Source organism: Manis javanica, chromosome 5, assembly GCF_040802235.1.
Source record: "Manis javanica isolate MJ-LG chromosome 5, MJ_LKY, whole genome shotgun sequence".
In the NCBI taxonomy this organism is placed as follows: domain Eukaryota; kingdom Metazoa; phylum Chordata; class Mammalia; order Pholidota; family Manidae; genus Manis; species Manis javanica.
This window is the reverse complement of record NC_133160.1, coordinates 157,082,874-157,091,933: the sequence shown is the minus strand read 5'-3', so window position 1 is coordinate 157,091,933 and position 9,060 is coordinate 157,082,874.

Below are 9,060 nucleotides of genomic sequence, written 5' to 3'. Positions count from 1 at the left end.
CTCCATTCCCTTAACAGGTTTGAATGTTTTTCTGAGACCTTCCTAGAGACTTTAGGTCTGTCGAGATCTTAATTACCCTTACTTGTTAAATGGGCATATGAACGTTTTATTAATTACTTGGGATTCTATCTCTGAGCTCTTATTTATTCATTCTCTCAGTCACAAAATATATGTTTTAGACACTTACTATATGCCAAGCCTGGGATACATAGCTGGGAACAGTACAGGCATGACCCCAATCCTCCCGAAGTTTACACACTAGACTGATTCTTTGTTGCTAAGTGATACCACAAATATCTACTAAGGTCTTTAAAAATGCTTAGCTCTCAGAAAGATGCAGATGCAGAAAATAACATCTCTGTCCTGGAAGATTTGGGGTTCTTATGAAGGAGATAAGATCTAGGCCTACAAAACAACGTGTGAGAGTACACCGTCAAACAAGGAAGTGAATATAGAGTTGAGTGTCCAGGGGAGACTTCTTTCAGGAGATGAGGTTGGAAAACTGCCTTGAATCAAAAAATAATCTTGAGAAAGTGACTAGAAGAGAGAAAGCCATCCACGATAGAAATGACAGCGGATCACCTACAAGGGTGGGAGAGAGGACAACAACGAGACAGGATTATCTAATTGCTGCTAAGTGAAGTGAAGGTGGGGCATTAAATACCAAGATAAGATATTGAGAATTGTTTTGAAACATAATTTGAAGTTCTTCTTTTCATGGTAACTGAAGAGTTCTGGGATCCTTTTCTCATCATTTTTCTGCTGCAAATGCTATTTTTGAAAACATCTGAATTTGAAAGGCAAAGAAATAAGAGGCAGGGAGACTGTGAAGACATTATTGACTTGACTTAGGTGGGATGATGCTTGTACAAGTGTGTGGGCAACTAGAAAAAATGAATCCAACAGATAATATATAATAAGCCTGTGCTATAGTCTAAACAGAAGGGATGGGAAATAATGGAAGGGAGTAAAGGGAAGGGAATGTGGGAGATGAGGGAACGAAAGACACAGGTGGCTAGCGGAAAAGTCTTAGTTAAGTTGGGGTTCATTGAATTTTATTAGGTGAGGTGAGGGGTTGCATGAAAATGTCCTGTGATCATTTAAAACACATGCCTGGTGCTTGGGTAAGAAATTTAGCCTGGAAATCAGGGTATAATCACAATAGAAGTGTTTCTACAACTATGGGAACAGATGGACTCCTCTATGGATATTGGGGCTGCAGAGACAGCCCCAAACTCTCAAAAGCCAAAAGAGGCCACAATTACTAATGATCTACTAGAAATTTAAAAATAGAATAATTAGACTTCAGATGATTAGAATGTCTAGGCCATTGACATCAGACATTTTTTATGCTTATACATTTCTTGGGAAAATGTAAATGCTAATTTGAAAAAAAAAACCCTCTTCATTAAGTCATCCACGTTCTAATTTTGCAGTTTCTAGAGGGGTCGACACTGTTGGATTGGAAGAGGCTAGCTTCCATAATTGCCTGACAAATTCTCATGATTCCTGGGAAAATGGTAAACTCCCCATAAAGACAATGAGAAGATGGAGGTTGATTTATTTCCAATAGCTCCATAAATCAAAAGAAAATTTGAAAGATTTAATTAGGAACAGAAGTAGCCCCAGACAGTTTAATAAAGGTAGTTATTTTTGCCACTGCCAGCTAGAGGGCCCCTATGTTAAAAGCTTGAGTGAAAAATAATTAAATGAGCTTTTATTTCCGAGACTCTTGCAAACGTTTTGTGATCTTGTCATTGAGCATGTCCCATTATACCAACATATTTGCTAGTGAATGAACTCTCATAACCTCTGTTCCCAATCACAAGAAAAACCCCACAAAAGTATTTAAATTTTAAATTGCAATTTCACTTTTAAAAATACCAGCACAGTGAAGGTATAATTGGAAAGATATAATCCATGTGATAACTGCTGAATGTAGACACCAATTCTGACGCTCAAAACTTTAAAAATCAAAACATGTTCCAAGTGTTAGTCCTCAGTTTTAGTTTGACTGCATTGAGTGAAGCATATTTCATTCCATACTATGCCTGCTTATGAGGAACTTATTCCCAATTGGAATATTAGCCATGGTATTGCTAGTTTCTTGTCTTTATTTCTCTCTCTCTCTGGGTGATTTGGGAACAAGCCATAGCTTATTTTAAAGTCTCACTCCAGCATCTTACCTAGTTCCAATGCTGTCTTTCCTCTGTGATCATTCATTCATTCATTCACTCAACAAATATCTAATGATATGTGCTGGGTGGATTGATATGAACAAGACAGAAGAGGTCTTCGATCTTATGAAGGTTACACCTGTGAGTGTATGTGTGTGTAGAAGCAAAGGTAAGGAGGGATTGGGAAGAAAAGATAAACAAACAAATGACAGGCTGTGGTTCCCATTCATCCAACACCAGATGCAATGGTGCATTTCTTCCCTGCATATGTACAACAGTAACAATATTATACCTAGCAGTAATAGTAGTGTTAACTCCATTCAGGTTCCTGACCCAATTCCAATGTGTGTAAATATGTGGGAGCGGGTCTTCCCATGTATACTTATGAGCTAGGGAAGCAGCAGGGAATAACCCTTGCCCAGTTAGAGTGTGGGCCCCTGGAAAAGGACAAAGTCTTACTAAGGTTTCAGGAATGTAAAGTAAAAAACAGGGTGCTTGAAGTTGAAACAATGTGACAATGTATAGAGAAGCCCGTCCCCTGAGCCCAGTAATACAGAACAGTTTGCTGACCATAGTCACATAGGCACATTATAGGGTAACATTTAATGAGATTGGTTAAAACATAACTAGCATTCTAGCTGAACATATAGAAAACCTACAACTCTCACTGCAACAGGGCAGTTTCATACTTTCTCTTGCCCTGAATAAAACTTTCTCTGTGAATTTCCTACTTCTCTCATTCATGAAGTTCATTCTTTGACTCCTCAAACAAGAACCTCGGTATCATTTACACCAAGCAATTCTCAACCACCAGCAGGGTGTCGGAGACCTCACCTCTGTTCTGATGCTATCTGCCTGGAGACAGCACCAGAGTCCCAGGTGAAGGGCTCCATCCTACAAGACTGCCCTCCATCCCCAACTCCAGATGCTGGTCACAAGCCCCAGGCAGCTCCCTGTGCTTCTGACCTACCAGCTACAGATTAGAGGTTCCCGCAACCACCCCCTTAGATTCGATTAATTTGCTAGAGTGGCTCACAGAACTCAGGAAAACATGTTTACCAGTTTAATAAAGGATATGACTTAATAGCCAGATGAAGAGAGACACAGGGCAAGGTCCCAACTAAAGGAGCTTCAATCCTCATGGAGTTGGGGCCTGGCTCGCGGCACGTGGAGGCGTTCTAGGTCTCCAAGCATAGAAGTTCTCCCAGACTGAGAAGTAGGATCCAGCCAAGCAGAGCAAGCAGAGCAGAGAGATAAGCTCTTCTCTGGGGTTTTTGTGGGGGTTTCAGTGCATAGTCATGACTGACTAAATTATTGGCCATTGACTGATCCAACCTCCATCCCTCGCTGTTGGGTCGGGGTGCAAAAGTGTCTTATGCACATGACAAAATGTCTGGTTCAGTGTTTTCAGGAACTGCAGATGAAGACCAAATATCCCTGGGAAATACATATTGGTCATATGAATGAACAAATATGTACTTCTTGTAATTCATTATATCACACAGCCCAAGACAATTTCAGATATTGGGAAGCTGTGGGAAAATAAGTGAACTGATAGAGGATAAAGACATGACTTCTGAACTAAGATCTGCAAGAAAACAGCAAGCCATTCAAGGGCATATCTGGGGGGAGAGAGTTTTATTCAGAAAGTTTGAGGTGAAAGCAAATTAGACATATTTAAAAACAGAAAGGAGGTTGGTGTACATACAGCCACATTACTGTAATTGTAGCAGCTGGATGGAGTGCTAACTGTGTGTTTCACAGCCAGTACGAAGCAGAGCTGAACTGAAAGGGAAGAAGAGGAGAAGCAGCAGGCAGGCATGGGACAAAGCACGTGGGGCCTTGTAGGTTTTGGCTGAGTCTGGCTTTAAGGGTAATGGGAAGTCACTGAAGGACTTTAGACACTAGAATGATTCATTTTTTTAAAAGATCATATTTACTGCTGTGTGGAGGATGCATTGTAGGGCAGCAAAAATGGAAGTGGGGAGGCCAGAAAAACTGGTTATTGACGAGGACCAAAGGAGATTCGAGGTGGGGATAACTGGAAATAGAGATGAATTAGTAGATTTAAAATACAATTTAGGGGATGGACTGAATGTGAGAGATCAAGGAAAGAGCCGATTCATGGATGACGCCTAGATTTTTGGTCTCACCAACAGGGAATCCTGAGGGAGGAACATTGGAGCAGGAAATCAAGAGACCACCTTCAATTTGAACTTCTATGCTTGTAGCGTCCTCTTTAACACCTTACACACACCTTTGTTGTATACCATGTGTTACTATAACTTATATGTTTAATAGATTTTGCGACCCAGGAAAGAAAGGATCTTATTCTATTTATATACAGCATACTACCAAAGTGTCTAGAAACATAATAGGTGCTCAAAATATACAATAATGCATGAACTGAAGTAAAGTGGTTTAAGACCAATTGCTTGTATTTTTGGAAAAGCAGTGTTCTACACAATTTCCTTCTACCTTGATCTATGACCTATTTTATTCACACAGGAGAACAGATGCCATGGAAGATAAAAAGAGCTGTGACTGTGATTTAGATGTGCCACAATTAAAAGCCCCTATTTATAAGTAAAACAGATTATATTTTAAGTAGGGAAGAAACCAAAAATGTTGTTTATGAATAAGAAATCTTTGGAGTCCTTATAGGGCCTAGGTTAGTCCCTCTGAATTTAATAGTATTAATACATAATTATTCAATAAATGGAATTGAAAGCAATATTTTACCTAAAAGCCTTCATTGGTCTAAAAATTATATATGAGCAAAGTACTTTGGAATAAACTATTAAAATCTTGGGATGATTTAAATTTGATGTCTTGGAAAAGAGAGCCATTGATATTTAAAGACCCTGGTAATGAATCAGTCATCTCTCATATACATTGACCACTAGAGATTGTACTTTCTGGGATTGCCCAGCATTTGCTGTTTCAGCAGGTATTTGTTGCATGGAATTTACTGTTTCGGTCATTGCTGCTTCACTTAATCTCACACTTACAGGAAAATAAAATGTTTAAACCACAACATCCCAGGTGGTTCAGCTGACAGGTATAAAAAGCAATCTGATACTGAAATAAAACATTAAGTCAGTTTTTGATTAGTGGGAGAAGTTTCGATGATGCATGCAGGCTTGAGGTTTTTTATTTCCTAAGCTAAGTGTTCTATAAAATCCCCGCCTACACAGTCACTACCAAAAATCAGAGAGAAATACTTCTCTGCAGTACCAAGCACACTGGAAAAAAGGCTGGTCCTCCTTTAGCGTCAGCTCGGTAGTAGCTAATACGCAAGAAAATAAGGAAATGCGAGAGCTCCAGTGGAAAAATAGAGAGAGGAGAACTCTGTGGCTTGGAGCTGGGAACTCGAGTGGAAACAAGCTGTGAATTGTGTTTCCTGTTTAACAGGACCTGGCCAATCTGTCACAAAGTAGGGTGAGACACAGAAAAGGATGATAAGAAAAAGAATCACAGTAATGAACAGGGGTATTATTCATCAGACTCCTAGTAAACATGATCTCAGGGACACACACATCCTCATAAACATGATATTTGTTATCACTAAGTCCATAATCGTCTCACAAAGTAGGTTTACTATCCCCACTTTTAGCTGAAGAAACCACAATTCAAAAATTGTTGAGAAACCTAGTCAAAGCTCTATCTGGGAAGCAGGCCACGATCCAAACCCATGTACTTCTGAATCCAAATACACCCCCCTGAACTCCTGAACGATGCAGCAACAGGTGACATCTGAGGGCCCAGGTAAGAGCCAGAATAGAAACAACTCCCTTAGCCATATCTGTTGAAGATTTTACCAGATGTTCCTTCCAAGGGGGAAGAATTGATTTAACCCAAGAAGTTATACAATACTTAGAATAAACACTGGATAGAGTACATGTTGTGTTTTGTTCATTTATTTAGTCAATATAGCTCCTTTCTAAGTGCAGGTTCTGTTTTTCTCAACTAATTCTTGCTGTGGTTCGAATGTACCAAGTAAACTACTATCTGGAGTGATGGAGAAAATGTACCCGAAGTGAACCAACCCATCTGATTGTGGCAGTCATGGTTCATTCCCAGAGGGGCAAACAAGGTAGAAGGATCTTCAGGAAGGTGGTATCTGAATAGGGTCTGTTGCTACCTGACGGTGCCACACATGTTCAAATAGGTAAAATCATGCCCCCTCCATAAAGAAATAAAACTTCAAATGTCAGCACCATTTAGCATTTACGTATATATGTTTGCATTTCTGTGGGATTGCATTCTATGAGAATATACCTAGTGCATTTTTTTCAGGTACTCTGATTGTGATAACTGTATGTGAGCAGCATTAAGTTCAGCATTTGTTGCAATTCAACTACCCTACTTTTATGGGCCCTTTTTGCTCTTAGTTATGATCCTAAATTACCAAATCTATGCTCAGTAATTCTCTAGGTACCCTGGAACTTACGAGAAGTTTTTCTTATAGTTACAATCATGTTAGTGAATAAGGGCTAATTTTAAAAATAAGAGAAAGAATGAAGAAAAACTATATTATTTGATAGTAAGACAATGAAATATAAGAGTTTATAAAGGAGGAAAGAAAGGAGCTGGACTTATCAGTGAAGAAAGGATTTTTAAAAAACATAGTAAAACTCATAGACGGTGAAAAATGTGCAGGGATTGGTAATGCTACAAGGTCATCAGCACTTTCTGAGCAGCTACTATGTAGCATCATTCAGGGATTGGTAATGCTACAAGGTCATCAGCACTTTCTGAGCAGCATACTATGTAGCATATTCTTTCTCACAAGGTAGTTATTATTATTCCATTTTACAGATGATAATATTGAAGTTTGAGAAAATGTATTACCTTAGCCAAAAGTCATAACAAATAAGAGGAACCCAAATATTCAGACTCAAATCTGAATATATGAAAATGCTGTGCCATCTCAAGTTTGCCTGAAGAGGGACCATTAGATCACAGCCAGGATTGTAACCTGAGTAAACAATACAGTGGAGCTTCTCTCTGCTCTCAGGTGTGCCAGGCTTTGCAATGGGTCCTTTGGCAGGAAAGCCTTCTACCTATTTTCCCTTGGTTAGTTTCTAACTTGTCCATCAAGTTGCAGTTTAAGCATCATTCATCAGGAAATGAAGCATGGGAAAAGCATGGAGAGCCAGAAGGTTCCCTGACCCTCCAAAGTGGGTTCAACCCTGGTCTCATAGCCACCTGCCACCACACCTGGGTCAGGATTAGGCTTAGCTACCAGCTCCGACCTGTGTTCTATTGGTCTCTGAGATCTACTTGTTCTCTTATCCTTCAGCTTTTCATGTGGGTACCCAAAGGCTCAGAGATGGCACGGTGGTGAAGGCAGCCTCCCAGATATGATTTTTGCTACAGGATTGTCTCACCTGGTCTGCCAAAGATTTCAACATGAGGTTTTTGGGGAAAGGTTTGGGACCACAGTCAGGTTCAGCAGCCTCTTTAGAACCACCTGTTAACTTTTTCCATTTAGCGTCTGGAACTCAATTATACTTCAAACTACTTCACTCTCTTTCATGTAGTAATTTAGTCTGCCAGCAAAGAGCCCCCTGAGCAGAGCTGTGTTCCCTTCCTTCTCTGCTTACAGATAGGCTAGCTTGGGCCTTAGTCCAGCCGTCTTGCAGGACTTTGCTGAAATAAGCACCAAGAACACACACTGCCATCCTGTATATTTTTATTTTCCCTAAAGCTGCAGGCTTAGTCAGCATGTGGCCAATTTTCAAAGCATCACATGTAGAAGTAATACTAACTCTTTCGCCACAGCACATGAGGGTCACTGGCTTTCTGGCCTACATCTGCATCCTTGCTGTTCAGCACCTGCCTGCCAAGCCAGTATCACATCTTTAGGTTCTGTTAAGTATAGGAAACCAATTTAAAGAGTGAATTTCTGAATGTTGTTCAGAGTATATTGTGGAGGGAAGTATTGTGGAAATCAATTAAACCAAGTTTCTTACCTTAACTCTGTTATTAACTATGGCAGTAATCTAAATATCCTTAAGAATAACAAAAACTAAAACAAAATAAGCAAAATGGCAATAGACTCGGAGACACTGAGAAGTGATGGTAGTTACCATGAGGGAGGGGTTGGGGCAGGTGGGTGAGGAGGATGAGGGGGATAAAAAGGGCACAAAAATTCTCAATCGTAATTCAAGATGGTCATGGGGATGGAAATGCAACATGGAGAATATAACCAATGGTTTTGCAGTATCTTCCTATGTTGATAGTAACTGCACTAGTCGAGGTGAGGATTTAATAATATGGGTAACTATTGAACCACTGTGTTGTATACTTGAAACCAGTATAAGACTGCATATCAACATACTTCAATAATATATATACATTAAGAGATAATCAAGAAATTCATTCATTGTTATCAACAAATACTTATTAAGCATCTGCTGCATTTCAGAATATATATACACACACACACACACACAAGGATATTAGCACTTTGTTAGAATATCAGAATAACACACAGACACATTCATAAAGACCTGAGGTCATTCACAAGACTTCATATATATATGAAGCCACAAAATAAGAAAGGCAGCAAACTTTTAGAGTTCCTATAAAATTTCCAATTGAACCCAAACTTTACTAGAGCTCTCTAAAAACCAATGTCTGTCCCTTCTAACCTATTATGATCTAATTTTTTAATAATCACACAATTCCTAATATCAAAGAATAATAAAAACTGCTTTCCAGCATGTTTTTTCATGATCTTTCAGTATTTTTTCTATCATATTATCAACCTTTCCATACATTTCACCTATTTTCCCCAAATTGCCTTAGATGGCAAATGCCAAGTTCTTTTCCTGCTAACAATTCACAGCAGCCCCTGGAGAATGGGGCTGTGAAG